Source organism: Marmota monax, unplaced genomic scaffold, assembly GCF_021218885.2.
Source record: "Marmota monax isolate L192 unplaced genomic scaffold, Marmota_monax_Labrador192_F-V1.1 WCK01_AAM20220418_F8-fsc00025, whole genome shotgun sequence".
Classification (NCBI taxonomy): domain Eukaryota; kingdom Metazoa; phylum Chordata; class Mammalia; order Rodentia; family Sciuridae; genus Marmota; species Marmota monax.
This window is the reverse complement of record NW_026691950.1, coordinates 11955211-11972368: the sequence shown is the minus strand read 5'-3', so window position 1 is coordinate 11972368 and position 17158 is coordinate 11955211. Positions and strand designations below refer to the sequence as shown.

General features: G+C 42.0%; 1 protein-coding gene and 1 pseudogene across 4 annotated transcripts in view; both read right to left on the bottom strand.

Annotated features, from left to right (window-relative positions):
• The window catches only part of Kit (KIT proto-oncogene, receptor tyrosine kinase), a 161745-nt gene extending 145041 nt beyond the window's left edge, over window positions 1-16704 (bottom strand). Inside the window, exon 1 of one of the 4 annotated variants that reach the window (XM_058585369.1) lies at window positions 16549-16704. The gene's annotated coding sequence lies outside the window, so the exon portion shown is untranslated. The remainder of the gene's footprint in view (window positions 1-16548) is intronic. The other 3 variants (XM_058585417.1, XM_058585403.1, XM_058585441.1) reach the window with 3 other exon arrangements.
• LOC131424938 (heterogeneous nuclear ribonucleoprotein A1-like) lies at window positions 9159-14803 on the bottom strand (annotated as a pseudogene).
• Window positions 16705-17158: the final 454 nt, after the last annotated feature.

The window sequence follows — 17158 nt, the reverse complement described above, 5'->3', positions numbered from 1 at the left end:
AACTCACCAGGCATGGAATAAAATCTTCCCTTGCATCCGATTGGAACACCATAGGTTTCATACCCTCCCTGGGTCAATAATAGTCAACAGGAGATTGACATGGAAGAAATAGCATTAATTACATAATCGATCCAAAAACTGGGGTCTTGTTCAGAAGAAGAAAGGAGGAGAATGGATGAGAGAAATCAAAATAGCACTTACTACTAGGCCGTATGGAGCCCTAGGGGGCTAAGGTCTTATGGAATAAATTGCTTTTGTTTTGTCGATGTTCATAATACTCGTGTGGCCTGATAGGAATAGCATGGTTCCACAAAACTCCTTGTTCTGGGTAGAGCTGGCTTGCACACTGGGGAAAAAACTTCCTTCACAGTTTTTATTACACCCCACGGGAGGATCAGCAAGTCCTGGATGCTTCCTAAGTTACTTTGAAAGCAGAACAATGACTGTCAAGAGAGTCTCAAAAGATTCTCACAAAATTGATTTTAATTAAACATATACATTAATATATATTATACATTAACCAAACATGCATAATATATAACATATATATAGTTTTTAGTTAATAATATATATTATTAATATTCTAATATACATGTGGAAAAGTTAATGCTAGAAGCAATGTTAAAAAACTGGGAGCAAAGAAAAAGACAGGAAAAAAGCTGCTCTGAGCAATTTAAAAATGCTTATACTATCCTAATTTGAAAACATGAAAATCACTTTAAATGATTTTGAAGCAGACAGAATTGAAATTCTACAATTGGAGTCTACATTCATACTACCAAATTCTTTTAAAACTTTAAATTGCTTTGAGATGACATCTATCTATAAAAATTAATCTATGTCCAGAAAACAAGCCTGGAAGTATCTCTAGCTGAGGGATTATGAGTGATTATTGTACTCTTAATCTTTTTTGTATTTTTTCACATTTTCTCAAATGAGCATTATGTATTACTTTTTTCAATCAAAATAAAATGCCATCTTATAAAGTGTGCAATATTTTGTCCAGCTACACAATGAAAAGACTAGATTTATAACTAGGATAGAATAGTTCCTCTTGATCCCATTACTAATAACTTATGGATTCATAGTTAGCATCAATCTCTGTGATCAAACATTCCATCAAAATGCAGCATCCAATTGGATGGTCACATTAGAAACAACTGCTCCAGGTAGTCCATAACAACTGAAGGGATCCCATTCCATCATTTCTTTCTGACCAATTTTGTCTTTCTCAGAAGTCAGAGGACATGAAGGGAGAACTCTAACAATCTTTGTGGAAAGATGGAACTCAAAGTGCTAAATTCCAAATAGCTAAGCAGACTTTGCAGGCTGGTATCCAGACAGTTAAATATGATGAGTAGATCTATTTAGTTTGGCTTGCAGAGTGATTAAACATGAATTAACCAAAAGTCTTAAAAGACTTTACATAAAGTTTGAACATTTGAATTTCTTGGAAACTCAAAAAACTAGAATTCCCTGTAGGAAACCATCAACTTCAGCTGAATTGCTTCTGGCCTCTTCACCCCATCCTACTTTTAGTGGTATGTGATTCCTATTTTGCCACCGTACTCATCATCCCCTATTGTACTTTAGTTAGCCAATTTCATTTATTTGCATTCTCCTTGAGGCAAATGTCCATTAAAGAATTAATGGATAAATTGTGGTATTTGTATACCATGGAACATCACTCAGCCATAAAAAGGAATGAAGTAATGATGATACAGCTACAACAGAGATAAACTTCAAAAAGTTATACTAAGTGAAAGGCACCAAAGATCACATTTCATATAATTCCTTTTATGTAATGTATCACAAAAAAGCAAATACATGAAGAGAGAAATCAGGATTAATGGTTGCCAGGAGTTGGAGAAGAGATAAGAGCAGTAACTACTTATTGGGCATAGAGTTTGTGTTAGTCAGCTTTTCATTGCTGTGACCAAAATACCTGACCAGAACAACTTAGAGGATGTAATGTTTATTTTGGCTCACATTCAGAGGGATAGTCCATGGCTGGCCAAGTTCATTGCTCTGGGCCCAAGGTAAGGCAGCACATCATCCCCGAAGGGCCTGATGGCAGAGTGCCACTCCCTTCACTCTGTCAGGAAGCAGACAGGGGAATAGGGAAGGGGACTCTTCCAGCCATGCTCTGCCTGCCCATGGTTACCACCAAGTCCGTTGATTAGGTTGGACTGACAGATTACACCTGTCACAGTCCAACCATTTCACGTCTGAACGTTACTGCATTAACACAGGAGCTCTGGGGGGGACATCTCAAATCCAAACCAAAACAGGGTATTTGCAGGATAATGAAAATATTTTGGAATTAGATATAGACATAATATTGTGAATGTCATAAATGCCATTGAATTGCTCTCTTTAAGATAGTTGATTTAATGAGAATTTCACCTCGATTTTTTTTCTAAAAAGGTCTTTGATAGTGCTGAAATGCAATGAATTTGACCAAAGTAATAAAGCCACCAATAAGATGTGAGAGGACATACAGATAATGGGGGTTATTACATACAAAGAGCAAGACTACAATTCTGAAAAAACAGGGATTCCCAAGTCCAGGTCGTGAATGTTGGGCAGTGGGAACACGTATTTTAGCCAAGCTCCTAATCCTCGTGTTCACATTGGGATAGTTTGGCTAATGTTCTCAGGCAATGACAGAAGGCAAGGAGTTGAGTTCCACATCTGTAACAGTCTGTAAATCACATGTATTAGATAAATTTAAAAATAACCCACCATCTTTCATGCCTGCCTATCTAGATAGGCATGGAAAACACTATGCCATATTCAAGTCATCAAAGAAAGATCATCAAAAGTGTGCAAATGACCTTAGGTTTATGAATTTTTGTTCAGACTATTCATGGTGTCAGCAAAGTAGGCATTTATTGCTTGTGACAACCCCTGTGGGCAGATGCCATGGTCCTGATACTTTAGCATGCTTGTTACTGCTTTCTTATGTCCTAAATTTCAAGACAACAAAAATAGAAGTTTGGAAGCTAATAATAGTTCAACTCATTGGCAGGAATTTGGAGGAAGCATGCCCTTGGAAAAGCCATAAGGCTAGGCATCCTAAGGCATCCGTAAGGGAATTACAGAGATAGGGCAGGAAGTGTCTCAGCATAAAGGTTCACTTCTTGGTGAGTGCAAAGCCAATGAGCATGACCAGGATGTAAAAGAACGGAGAAAGATTTATTACAAACAGCACCGCAAGGCCATCACTGGGGTTATCTGCAAATCAGTGCTCTCCCCAACAAAGGAAGCATGCAGATTTTTATCCTGGGAACCTATACATATTCATTTTAAGGGTATGTGTCTTCCTGAGCATGCTCAATTTGGGATATAATTTCTGAGCAAGCTCAGTTCAGGATCACCATTCAGGAAAAAAGATGGAAAATGACATTCCTGGGCATGCTCTACTCAAGGTCACAGAGCACCCAGTAAGAGGTTAAAATGACTGAAGAACCCGGAAAGACAGCCAGCACAAATGCTTCTGGGCATGCTTAGCTAAACAGGGTCATGAGTCAGGTTTTCTGTAGGAACCTAAAATAATACTTAGAGTGGTTCAGTGATCTTGGAGATGATGGCTGGTTCTTCCTAAATTTCTCCAAAAAGTTTTAATTGAAAAAAAAAAGATGGATACTTTAAAGGTGTGTTAACTAGGAATTTATCCCTCACGGTGCCTGTATCACTTGGCATCTAACAAAAGATCAATAATCAATACAGAAAGGCAGGACAATGACAGGATCTGAACCTGGAATCTAGCAGGATAAAGAGGAGGAATAAAAAAAAAATGTAAGAGCTGAAGAAAAGGGTCTCCAAATCAGGACCTGTTTGTCATCAAAGAGATTGGACTAGGGGGAATCTTTTGGGAAAATTTAGCAGCATTCATATCATTTAATTTAGCTAGTAGCCCCTCAGGGCATCTACTCTAGCCTGCTATTGAATTGCATGGATCCCACTTAGAGAACACTTATGGAGGCTTTTTCATAGTGGACTGAGGAAGGTTTTATCAGCTTTGATATTTGTCTGCTTTTTTTATAGACTGGATTCCAGGTTCTCTAAGGTTGGGCATGGTGGGAGTCCTGGGACGGAGATGTGGGAAGGGATGGCTGGTGGCCTCCCATCCTGAGATCCTCCCTTTGCTACCCACCTGGATGATGAAGCCCTGGCTATACAGGAGCTCGCAGGCTTCCCTCCTCCCAAGGGCTCGAGGGGGAAGGAAGGAGGACAACTCTGCAGGGTGCACCAGGTGAAGAGTAGAAAACTCTGCCTATAAACCTGGGCTTTGTTATAAAGCCTGGCTTTAATGTCCTAGATGGTGCCCCATCCTCCACCCCCTCATGCACGCACATGTGTGCACATATGTAGAATTCTCTCCTGATTGAAGGCCTGTATTTGTTTTTATCTAGAAAGCAACAGGTTTCCTTATGAAGCCTGTGTTACTTTTACAATGGGAAAAATAATCAACTTTTGTTTAGCAGATAAATAAACCTGGTGGGGGAATATTCTTGAGGCTCACACAAAATCATTCACTGATTTTACAGGGTGTAGAACGATTGGCGCCCCCTCCCAAACTTTATGCTTGTCCTGAATCCCTATGGCCCGGCAAAAGGGGCATGGCCAAAATGTGGCCCAGTCAGGAGGACTGTGACGGCTGGAAACTGGACTTTCATTTTGCTGAAATCTGTGTCATTTGCTAACAAGTCCATACAGCAAGAGCAGCCAGGTCCCAAATGGATATTTCATCAGGGAGGAATTAGCCATGTTCCCCGACACCAGAATGAATGTATTTGAGGATTATTGTTATTCTGCTCCTTGACCTTCTGTCCTTCAGTATAAATAATCCCAATTCTTTTAACCTTTTTTTTTTCTCTCTCTCTCATAAGCTTTATTGTTTCCAACCCTTTAATATCCTCACAATTCTTCTCAGAACCTCTCTCAGGCCTCCTCTTCCCTCTTTAATTACAGGGCTCAAACACAATATTCTAGGAAGTGCTTGAGCAGTGCTCAGTAAAATGGAAAGCTTATCTCAAGATTCCTACATGCTCGGGTTTATGCAGCCTTCCCAGGTCACGGTCACGCAACACTGTCTTTTAAAGTAACTGCTTAAAAATACCTGTGACCAGCTTATTATCTGCTGGGAGCAGAGGCCCGGAGGTGGCATGACAGGCCTATTCAGCCAGCAGAGCTCAGCCCGCCATTCAGCAGTCATGCCCCTGTGCCCAGATGGGGTGTGCAGGGCACAGTTCCTCTCTGGCTTCCTGGGTCCTCCCACCCTTTTTTGGAATTCATGATTGAACCCAGGGGCACTCTGCCACTAAGCCACATCCCTAGTCCTTCTAATTTCGAGACAGGGTCTACATTGCCCAGGCTGGCCTTGAATTTGCCTTACCCCTGCCTTAGCCTCCCTGAGTGGCTGGGATTACCAACATGTGCGATGGGGCCTGGATAACCCAGAGTGCCCTTTGCATCATTTTAATGTATGTTAACTGTTCCTGGAAGGTGGCATCCATATAAAGCAAGGAATGATTGCACTTAGGGAATTTTCACAAGAGTTGTTTACCATTTTGGAAGATTCCATCTTGATGGCCACACCCCTCCCAGTATTGGATCCTCCCGCACCACCCCGCTGAACCTCTGCACTGGGGAGCAGGCGATCTCGGTGAGTCTGCAAAAAAGTCCTAGCATCTGACTGTTTCATTGCTTCTGCGTGTGCTCGTGCCTAAGAATTTGTAGCTGAAACACACTTTATTATAAATTTTATTCCTCTCTTTTCTACTACAGTTAGGCTATTATATTGATTTTCTTAAAATTATGTACGGGGGTGGTTTTGTTAGTCATGTACTTTATTTCAAGATACTAAAGGAGTTAGGTGATATTTGTATTAAAAGCTGATTTAGGGTCTGAGAGAATTGGGAACTATTCTTCTTCTATACTTGCTGTTTTTATAGCCAGTGTTTTGGTCGCACAACCTCAAAGCTTCTAGGGGAGACTTCATTGCCACCCCCAAGAGCCTTGTCTCCTTTACATTTTCCAAGCCCGTCCCTCCCGCCTTATCCAGAGGACTTTCATATATCCTCCCCAGAGTGCTGCTTCCTCAGATGTGTGCAGAGGGCAGCCCAAAGTCTCCCTTCCCGGTGCCCAGCCATTCCTTCTGGTTTGGGTTGCCCTTGTTCTGCAAGATGAACCCCGTAATGAAGGTGGGATTAGCTGTCTAGGTGGAGGGGGTCAAGTAAGGCAAGAGAAGTTGTCAGGAACCAGGTTTTAGTGTCCACTCCCTAGACCAGCTTTTGGTAATATCCTGCTGTCACAATCAAAGCTACTTCTGCACCCAGCCCAGGGGCAAGGCATACAAGGTCTGTGTGAATTAGAAAATGGAACTGTTTTAGGGATTGGGGATGTAGCTCAGTTGGTAGAATGCTTGCCTTGCATGCACAAAGCCCTGTTTAATCTCCAGCAAAACACCCCCCCCACACACACACACACAAATGAAGCCCCTTTAAAGGCAGACTGGAACAAAAGGGCAGCTCGTCCCCTAAGCTCACCAAGTGAGCCCAGCTTGGTCAGAGCCAGGACACTCAGCACCTGTCCTGTCCCTGTAAGCAGGGCAGCCCTAAGTGGGGGGCCTTGCTTTACTTTTGATGCATGATGATCACACTCTTCCTGTATAGTGTGACATTTGAGGGGTCCCCAATCCAGTCTGCATGCTAGACTGGATTCTGGATTCAGGTTGCCTGATTCTAAGCCCAGTTCTCTTACCTAAAGCTCTAGCTAAGGGCAAGTTCCTGATCTCACCAAAGCCTCACCTTCCTGATTCCTGATCTGTAAAAATGCATTAATAACAACAGTTCCTCATAGAATTATTAGCATGAAATGTGATAACCTATGTAAATTACTTGGCACAAAACCCAGCACAGAATAGATGTTCAACAGATGATAGCTTCTGTTGTGAGTGTCATTTTGATTGGCATGCCATTTCCACTTTTGGAATCACTTTTTGCGTCAAACAGACAAGTACCCTCTCAGCATAAAAAAAAAAAAAAAAAGTCAAGTTCATGGATTTGGGGGCTGAACTGTCCAGCTTCAAATCCTGGTTTCTTGACTTGGGCAAGTTTTTTAAACTATTCATTAATCTGTTTTCTACATTTGTAAATTAGGGATTATGGTAATAGGAATTGTTTAAAGGATTAAATGAGTTAATATTTGTTCAGGGTTTAGAACAGAACCTGCCACTATTGGAGTGCTATTTAATAAGCATAGTGTTAGTTTTTGTATAAGTTTATAATTGTGTCAATCGATCAATATGTAGATAAACTGCAAATAAATGTCTTTCTTGCTATAATTCCTGCATTACATTAAACTATGTTAGTGTCTCCTCTTCCAGACTGTAATCCCCTCAAGGGTAGGGCATTTCTTACCTACACTGAATCTCCTTCCTAGTGGCAGAGGGACTGGCTCTTCCAGGCTCAGGGAATGGTGTTTTCAACTGACCAAAAGAATGAATGGATTCCTGGGGCCGCACAGTGGCCTTGGGATGCCACCTTCCCAGGTGGGGCTGGTCTCAATATGCCAAGCCTTGAAGTAGAGGAATTAGCAGGAGCAAAAAAGCCTCCTGTCCTTCCCGGTGGCACCTGACGCTACCAACAGGCTGAGAGACTGTCTGGCTACTAACCAATGCCGTTAAATGAACAAAGAAGTCTGTGGTCTTTGGGGCTGCCCGTCTGGCACCTTGCTGGCAGTGAAACCGAGTGTGAAACACACCTGTCCTCTCTGGCCTCTTAACTGGCAGGAATTTAATGCAGTGGGGTGGGAGAGGCGGGGCCAGCAGGCTTTGAAGAAGCCAGGGGATTAATTGTGTGTTAATGGATGGTTGTGCAGGGGCTGCAGGGGAAGCCCAGGCAGGGAGGGGATCTGGGAGCAGAGGCATATTCTGGCCTCCTGGCCTCTTTATTTCTCACTAGGCTATGCCTTGTTGGAAGCCAGATGGCTCAGACCGAAATGAAAACAAATTCACTTGGGGAAGAGAAACCTTAGAGCTCAGTTTTAGTGATGGATGACCCTGGGAGACATGTGCAGATTCTGGAGCCGTTCTTTGTTTCTCACATTTCAAAAAGTGAATTTTCAACCTTCAGCCAAGGCCGTCGAGACCTTCAGGATTGGAGGGTTGCAGCCCCGACTCTTCTCTCCCAAATAATTCCTCTCCATCTTCTAAAGCTCAGTATGCGTTTAAGCTCTGTACTGCTGCTGTGATCTCTGTGCAAAATGCCCTCAGCCTCCCCTGAAGCCTTGGTTCAACTCCAGGTCCATCTCCTTCAAATATCCCTAAGACCCCGCTTAGCCTGAGCCATCTTGGGACTCTCAGGGTCCCATGTGCTTTTCCTTCATCCTTCACATTAAAGATATTAAAATGTACTTTGAGTATAAATTTTTTTTTTTGGCCATAAAAGTTCTAAATTAACTTTACTAATTGAATTATGGATTATTTGAAAAGTTTGTTTAGTTTACAATTGGCCATGATTTTTTTTTGGCAAATCCATTGGTTTTCCTTGGGAATTTAGATAAAGATAAGAAAATCTACTCCATGGATTGCTTTCAAATATAAGTAAAAATTGTATGAATATTAAATTAGGCTATTATCAGAGATAATAGCTATTTTTAAAAAATTCAGTTTTTCTTTATGTATGGTGGGAGACAATCTATTTTTTGTTGTTGTTGTTGTTGTTGTGTTTTCCTTTACAGGTTTTCCATCTCCTTAGACCTGTGGAAAGCTGATGTCTCTGAGCTGTGGCCCATAACCTGGAAATGAGGCAGAGCCCCGGTACTAGTAGAAATGTTCTTCAATGAACATAGGCTTTTTGAACTTTTTGTGTAGAACTAATTCTTTTTTTTTTTTTCTTTTCTACCTTTGATTCAACATCCAGCTACTTGCCCAATACAAAGATACTCAGGACATGGTCACAAGCAAACAAAAAGACGATATGATTGTGAACCTGTAAGCCACAAATAATATGTTGTAAAAACTAAGAAATCAAAACATGTCAAGTTATAATGAGAACTTTACAATTATTCATAATAATGTTACAGATCTTTATTTACTATTAGATTAAAAGTACACAAATTGGAAAGAATACAGAAGACATGAAAATCAAAAGTTTGATAATATAAACACAAACCATGCACTTAAAAATGAGACTGTTATTTGTTTTTTATTTCTAAGAATGACACATTTATTCAGCATTGTGATCAAATATTACATTTAGCAATCAACAGCATGGGTGCAAATTTTTTTTTTTTTTTTATGTTAAAGCCCTTTGTTGGAATGCTTTATACTTTCCATGGAACAGAAACTGAAGTAACCTGTTATAAATTAGTCACAAATACAGTCCTTGAGTCTTTTTTCCCATACCCAGGAGTATTGTCTGAACCATGTCTTCTTTGTAGCAGCTTGGCCCAGCCACCACTGCGCTTGGCTGAGTTCACAAATCTGTTGTAACCTGTAGCTTCCCTGTCACTTCCTGGCTCTCCTCTGCTGCTAGGCTTTGTTTCCTGGCAGGATTAAAACCTTCTGCCACTGCCATAGCTACTGCTGCTGCTGGGAGCGCCATGGTCACCTTGGTTTCGTGGTTTGGCAAAGTATTGGTCTCCACCACCAAAAGGTCCAGAGCGTCTGTCTCCAAAATTTCCACTCTCCATGGGTCCAACATTTGATGACTGATTGTTTAATTGCCAAAATCATTGTAGCTTCCACCACCTCTAAAATTGCTTCGGTCATGACCAAATCCATTGTAGCCATCCCCACGGCCACCATATCCAACACCACCACCATCATCTTTGGCTACCACCAAAGCCACCACCACCACCGAAATTTCCTCTATGACCAAAATTGTCATTTTCACCAATACCACCACCAAAGTTTCCAGAACCACTTCGACCTCTTTGGCTGGATGAAGCACCAGCCATCTCTTTGTGAGGGCTTTCCTCACTTCACAGCTGTGGCCCTTCCCAGTACAGCATTTCTGAAAGACAACCTTATCCACAGAATCATGGTCATCAAAAGTTAGCGAAGCAAAGCCCCTCTTCTTTCCACTGCTTCCATCAGTCATGATTTCAATAACTTCAATTTTCCTAAACTGTTCAAAATAATCTCGTAGGTGACATTCTTTAGTGTCTTCTCTAATGCCTCCGATGATGATCTTTTTCACAATTAAAAAGTGGGCCCCTGGTCTTTGCGAATCTTCTCTTGAAACAGCTCTTTCTGGTTCCACAACGGTCCATCCACCTTGTGTGTCCTGCATTCATGGCTGCATCCACTCCCTCCATGGTGGCATGAGGGACAAACCAAAGTCCTAGAGCGCTTGGTGTTTGGGTCTCTCATAACCACACAGTCTGTGAGTGTTCCCCAGGGCTCAAAACGTCTTCTCAGATTCTCATCAGTTGTTTCAAAGCTCAGCCCTTCAATGAATAGCTTCTGCAGCCGTTTGGCCTGTTAAGGGGACTCTGATTCAGACTTGACGACAGGAGGAAGAGAGACCTTAATGATGCTTTCTCGGTGCCCAGGACAGAAGGAGTAAGCTAATGAATGTATCCTGAGATGGTTATTTAGAGGAGCAGGGTCCCTAGGAGAAGTCATACTCCCATAGGACTGTTCTGACGGAGCAGAGCGAGGTGCTCTAAGAGACCCACAGACAAGAGATCCACTCTGTTTACTTGGTGAGAATGGCTGCGAGGGACTGTCACCTGGGGTCTCCAGAGCAGACTCACAGGAGTTCATTTGTCAAGAAGGGAAGGAAGGGACGAGCTTTCCAATTAGTAGAACTAGCTTATATAGGAAAAAACAAAACAAAACAGAAGGGAAACAGCAAGCAGTTCTGTGTAACTAGAGCCCGGGAAATGTTGAGGAGAGTCCCTGGAATCTTAAGCAGAAGCCACCTCAGATAAAATCTCATAGGACAGGTCCATGCTTAACTATTAACCCCATAAAAGAGCAATTTCAAAACTGCAGATATTCAGACACGGCCATTATAATTGTTGCCATTTCCATTCACCAATTGCCTTTTTAAAACTTATGTTCTGATTTAAGTCAACCAGCTTTAAAACTCAAGTACATTTATTTTTTAAATGTATATCACTGCTATAAATGAGCGACTATTATTCCTTATCATTAATAGAAATTAACCATAATAAATCCAATGATAGCAAAACAAGATTATTACATTCTAGTTGTACAATATGTACTTTGGTACGTATCCCCCTTGCCCCCTAAAACTATAAACTCTTAATGTGTTGTCACTCTTGGGTTATTATCCACATTTGGAGAAAGAGATTAAATGCAAGGGAATGAATCTCTAATGATAGAATCACAGGACCTTCAGAGTAGCTCACTTATTTAGATCACATAGGTAGTTCTTCTCTTCATCAAAGGATTTTCTGGGTGCTAGGCAAATTATGTCTCTCAGTCCACAGAATAAGGTAAGAATAAGGGCTCTCTTTATTAATAGGGCTACAGTGAGGATCTTTGTAGAAGATGTACTTTGGATCATGACCTAATGTTTATTCAATGCCTATTGCTATAGTTTGGATCTGAAATGTCCTCCAAAATCCCATATGTTAAAGCCATGGTCCCCAACCCAGGGCATTATTGGAAAATGATTCAAACTTTAAGGAGTGGGGCCTACTTAGAGGAAGTTAGGTCTTAGGGGAATATCCTTGAAGGAGACCTTGGGACCCCTGCCCCTTCCTCTCTCTCTCTCTCTCTCTCTCTCTCTCTGGTCCCTGTCCACCATGAATGAACAGGCCTCCTCTACTGTGCCCTCCTGCGATAATGCTCTGTGCTGCCACAGGTCCAAAACATCAGGGCCAAGTGACCATGGACTGAAACCTCTGAAACTGTGAGTTAAATTTCTTTTCTTTTTTAAGCTGAAGTATTTCAGGTATTTGTTACAGTAATGGAAAGCTAACACCGCTATGACACACAAAAATCTGCTAAATATTTTACATGCATTGTTAATCCTCATGGCAGTCCAGTGAGATAGACTATGTTACAGACACATTTTATAGATGATAGTAAAGGTCTCAGGGGAGTTAAGTAGATCACCTGAGAGAGCACAGCCAACAAGCCAAAACCAACACTTCAGCGCAAACCTTCCTGGCTCTACAGTTCTTTTTTTTTTTTTCTTTCTTTCTTTTGCACTGGGGATTGAACTCCAGGACATTTAACCACAGAGCCACATCCCCGATCCTTTTTATGTTTTATTTAGGAACAGGATCTTGCGGAATTGCTTAGGGCCTTGCTAAGTTGCTGAGGTTGTCTTTGAACTCACCATCCTCCTGCCTCAGGCTCCTAAACTGCTGGGATTACAGGCTTAAAGTTCTTAATATTAGTTCAAATAACACCCTACATTTCAATAGTATATTTTTCTTTCCCCACAGACTTTTCTTTCTTACCAGATTCCATCGAAATGGAGGAGATTAGGTCCTTCTCCTCTCCAAGAGCATCCACTCTTTCCTTAGTGAGCTTTCCCTTTTTCCCTTTTCCTATTCCTTCTAATAGCTTTTCTATTCTTTTATTAAAATAAATAAAGGAATGGACGTAGGAGATTAGTGTTACAAATACTATGAGTGAGAAGGAAGGGGATACCATATATCCGCATCTGATGATCACTACTTGGTGGAATAATTATTTTCATGCTTTACTAAGTTCTTAAAGTCACCTGTGTGTAATCAGGAACAAAGGGCACTCAATCATTTCAGGCAAAAGGAAAAAAAAAAATGGTCCTTCAATAAGACAGTTGAACCTCTCAGCTTCCTGGCTTTGAGGTTTACCTACGTGACACCAGGTACTGAGGGATGGTCTGTTTTTACCTAATGAACCTCAAGAAATATGTGGCTTATCGTGCTATTTTCCTCGTGCTGGGTGCTGGAACCCTCAAAGCCTTCTGTCTACACATGATTTGTGCACGGACCTTACTTCCAGTGTCTTCTTATTTTCTATTTCTAACATTATTGACTCTGGACCTGATGGACTCATGTATTTATCTATTTTAGATGAATCCTTTAATTTTTTTCAAATTAAGGGTTAAGATATTTGGGATTTTTTTTTAAAGAATCTATTATTAAGACTTCAACCTATATGTAAATGTGTCCGCATATGGTAAGTCAGCTCTCTCTCTGGTTTTACTGAGAGTTTCCTGATCCACGTTCTTGGTTCCGCGGAGATGTTAGTGATTGTTGTAGGAGCTGAGCACCTTCCTCCAGTGGAAACCCATGTTTTCCTTTGTCCTTTTTTTCTTAATCAAATGTGAGAGTTCATGTTATTTGAAAAACAATCTGCTTACCTTCCTCAGTTTCAATGATTTTGTTGTGTATTTTTATAAGTGAACTTGAATTCTTTTGAGAAGGTGGAATATAAATACAGCAACTAATTACTTCATTAACCAAAAGAACAAGCCCTGCATTCATTAGCCTGCTCCCTTCAACCATTTCCTGGATTGGCTAATTCATGGGCCAATGTGCACAATCCTTGAAAAACACCTTCCCTTTGTTTTTCTGAACAATTCAAATGAGTAGTGTGTTACCCTTGTGTGAATGAAAAGCCCCATAAAATCTAGCTTGTTGATCCATTTTCTGTTCTGTAGGGTTTTCTGAGATCTCAGTCCAACTCTTGCTTTATTTCTCTGGCAGAGGCTCACCCTGGAAGGGCCAGGGGCAGGACCTTCTGACAAAAGACCAAAAAAAAAAAAAAAAAAAAGGTCAGAGCCTCCAACCCACTGAGCTGGAAGCAGAGGCTGCGAGCTGGCCTGGGATCCCATCCCTGTGTGTAAAGAGCAGAGCCACCCAGCTGGCACCAGACTGGGGCTGAGGAAATCAGCTGTCAGCTGGGTCTTCCCCTGGACAATTAGGCACAGAGTTTCTGCATGACTATGGAGTGAACTATGTGTCACGTCTCCTCAGGTGAGAGAGCTCCCTTGCACACAGGCAGGCTGCACCACCACAGCTCTTATTATTATTATTATTTTAAACACCAAATGAACTTGGGCCTGGTTGCCAATGATGGCCAAGGCTGTTACAGCAGTGGTCAGCTGGGTCTGTGCTGGAACTTGCCTTTCTCTACTGTGAAGTCTTGTCCCACGGCCTGTGAGAGATACCTCCTCACTGCTGCTCTTAGCAGAGCATCTTTCCCTGGGCGTGAAAGGACTTGGCCAGGCAGAGGTAGGCCATGAGCCAGCTCTCTGATACAGCATTATCTCCGACTCCATTGCATTCATCAAAATCGGGCTTTCCCCAAGACCATCTTTGTGGTCCAGCCAAAATCCTTTACATGAGTAAAGACCGCATGATAGCTGGGAAAGCTTGCTCCATTGGCCTCAGACACAGGGCCTGTTCCCTATGTTCTTTTCCTGGTTTCCTTTAAAATGTCCTTTTCTTTAAAATTTTAAAGGAAACCAGGAAAAACCAGGAAACCAGGGGTTACAGACAAATATTGGGGCTTATTCTATTCTGCTCCTAACACTGAGAAAAAGCGTCACACTCTTCAAACCTCTAAATGCATAGTTCTCATACTTTTTTGGTCTCAGGACTCTCCACACTCTGAAAATAACTGGAGACCCCCAAAAGCTTTTGTTGATGAGTTTTGTCTATGAGAATTTGCTGTTTTAGAAATCTAGGATGAAAAAAAAAATTAAGTGCTTATTTATTTATTTAGGAATACCAATAATAAGCTCGTGTTTACATAAAACATTTTTTATGAAAATAGCTATTTTCAAAAACTTAAAAAAAAAAAACCCAACTCACTCAAAGAATCACATTGCTCTACATTTTTTTTTTTTTTTGCAAATCTCTTTAATGTCTGACTTGACAGAAGCCAGCTGGATTCTCAAATTTGCTTCTTCATTCAGTCTGTTGTGATATCACATGTCATATAGTCTCTGGAAAACTCCACCGTTTGAGTACAAAAAAAGCAAGACTGAAAAAGGCCAAGAATACCTTCGTATTATGATGGAAATAGCTGTGACCCTGCAGACCCCCCTGGAAGGATCTAGGCACCCTCTCCAGGGTCCCAGGGCCACACTTTGAGAACCACGGCCTGGCTGTGTACTATTGTTTCTCTAACTCACAGGAGTTACACGCAACAAGTCCTTTGGAAAGTTTGTTCTCACTGACCCCGTCGGTCTCGGATAGCCCAGAGGATCCAGTTTGTCCCCATGTCAGCATTCAGTTCAGTTCTTTCCACCTTGGCGCTCATTTCTACCTAGGTCCACCTCTCTCCAAGTTTTCCAGGTTGGAAACATCCACAGATCTTGTGGCATGCGTGGGATAGACTGTCTTCGTACCACATTTTGTTTGTTTGTCTTTGTTTTAGTTTTGGTACTGGGATTGAACCCAAGGGTGCTTAACCACTGTGCCACATCCCCAGCCTCTTTTTAAAAAGTATTTTATTTGGAGACAGGTTTCTTGCTGAGTTGCTTAGGGCCTCACTGAGTTGCTGAGGCTGACTTTGAACTCCTGATCCTCTTGCCTCAGCCTCCCGAGCACAGGTCAGGTAGGTTGCCAAAGGTACCTTTACTGGGTTACAGGCATGCGCCCCGGCGCCCAGTTTAACTCCACTTCTTGAAGTCTTGGAAAAGGACTCTGCTTCACCTTCAGTCATTTCACTGTGGTTAAAAATTAGTGGCAGGATCCAGCAATATGACTGGTCTTGTTTGCTTCAGGTGACCCCACAAACAGCAGTGGCCCTGACGTTAACGCAACGCTGAATCTTGATTTTAAGATTTATGAAGCTTCTCTCGTGGTTCTTTCTTATTTCTTCCTTGTTATTCCAGCTGTCCTCCCTCAACCTCCATTTGTTCAGTTCATGTAAACCCTGGCCCTTTGGATGGCCGATGGCCCCTTGACCTATTCAGATCCTAAGTGAGAGTGTTTTCTCTGTGGCTTGGAAGAGCATTCACCTCCTAACATCCTGTTGATGGCAGCTCTGTACTTGAAGAAAAGGAGTTCCTGGAATTCATAAATGCCAAGAACAAAACAAAGGAGGGGGCCTCAGTCTTTCTCACCCCCCCCCAGGGGTGTTCAAGAGAGCCTCGGGGACTTTGCTGTTGTCAGTCAATCTCTCCCTGCCATCTGTGCCTTTTGTTTATAATGCAGTTGATTAAAATCTGCTTTATTTACCCTAGCTGTTTCAAGTTCAATAATAAGGGGAAATTACCTCCAGGACTTCCATGACAGAGTCAATGGCCAGAACCCAAGTAGCATCCTCACGCTGCAGCCCCCACCACTGCCCACCCTGGGTTCCTTCTTGAAATCTATGGATTGTGGCTCTCTCTGCTGCAAGGACTCTAAGAACCAAGGCTGTACTCAAAAGATCACATGCAAATATTTCACAAGCCAGAGGACTAAATTAAGCCAGTTACGCCCTAGCAAAACAGCACAAGTCAGTGAAAATTAAAGAATCAAAACAATACCTTCATCTTGGTATGGTGCCTATGAATTGAGGCATGGAGACCATCCCAAGCTACCAGGTGCTGAGGAATAATCATTACTAACCTTTGTTGGCCTTCTCACAGCCAGGTGTGTGGATCCAGGACAGTAAATGCTCTTATTACCACCCCACGAGGAAACTGAGGCTTGGACAGGTCAGGTCAGTTGCCTACAGGTACCTTCACTGGTAAATTGTAGGTTAAGAACTTGCTTCCAAGCTGTCTGACTCTACCGCTGGACAAGTTAACCATTATACGATTCTGAGAAGTAGCTGGGGTGAACTGAAAGTCATTCAATCTGTGACCTTTTACTGTGCATATGTTACCAATTAGGGAACGAATCATTGTCTGCCTTCCCTCCCTCCAGGTCCCTTGCTGCTTGCTCTAAGCCCTCCTGCTCCTACCAGAAGATAAGCTCTATGCAGGCAGCAGTTTTGATTATCTTATTCACTGTGGAATCTTCAGTGCCTCAGCACACAGAAGCACTTAATAAATGGCTAGAATGAATGAATGAATGAATGAATGAATGAAAGAAGAAATTGCTACATGGTATAGGAGTTTCTGATTCATGGAGGTTTATCTAGGGGATCTGCAAGCAGCCAGTTTCTGGTTCCATCACTCTTCCCAGCAGAGATGAGGCTAGCTACTATTGGGGAAAACTCCAGCTTGGTACTGAT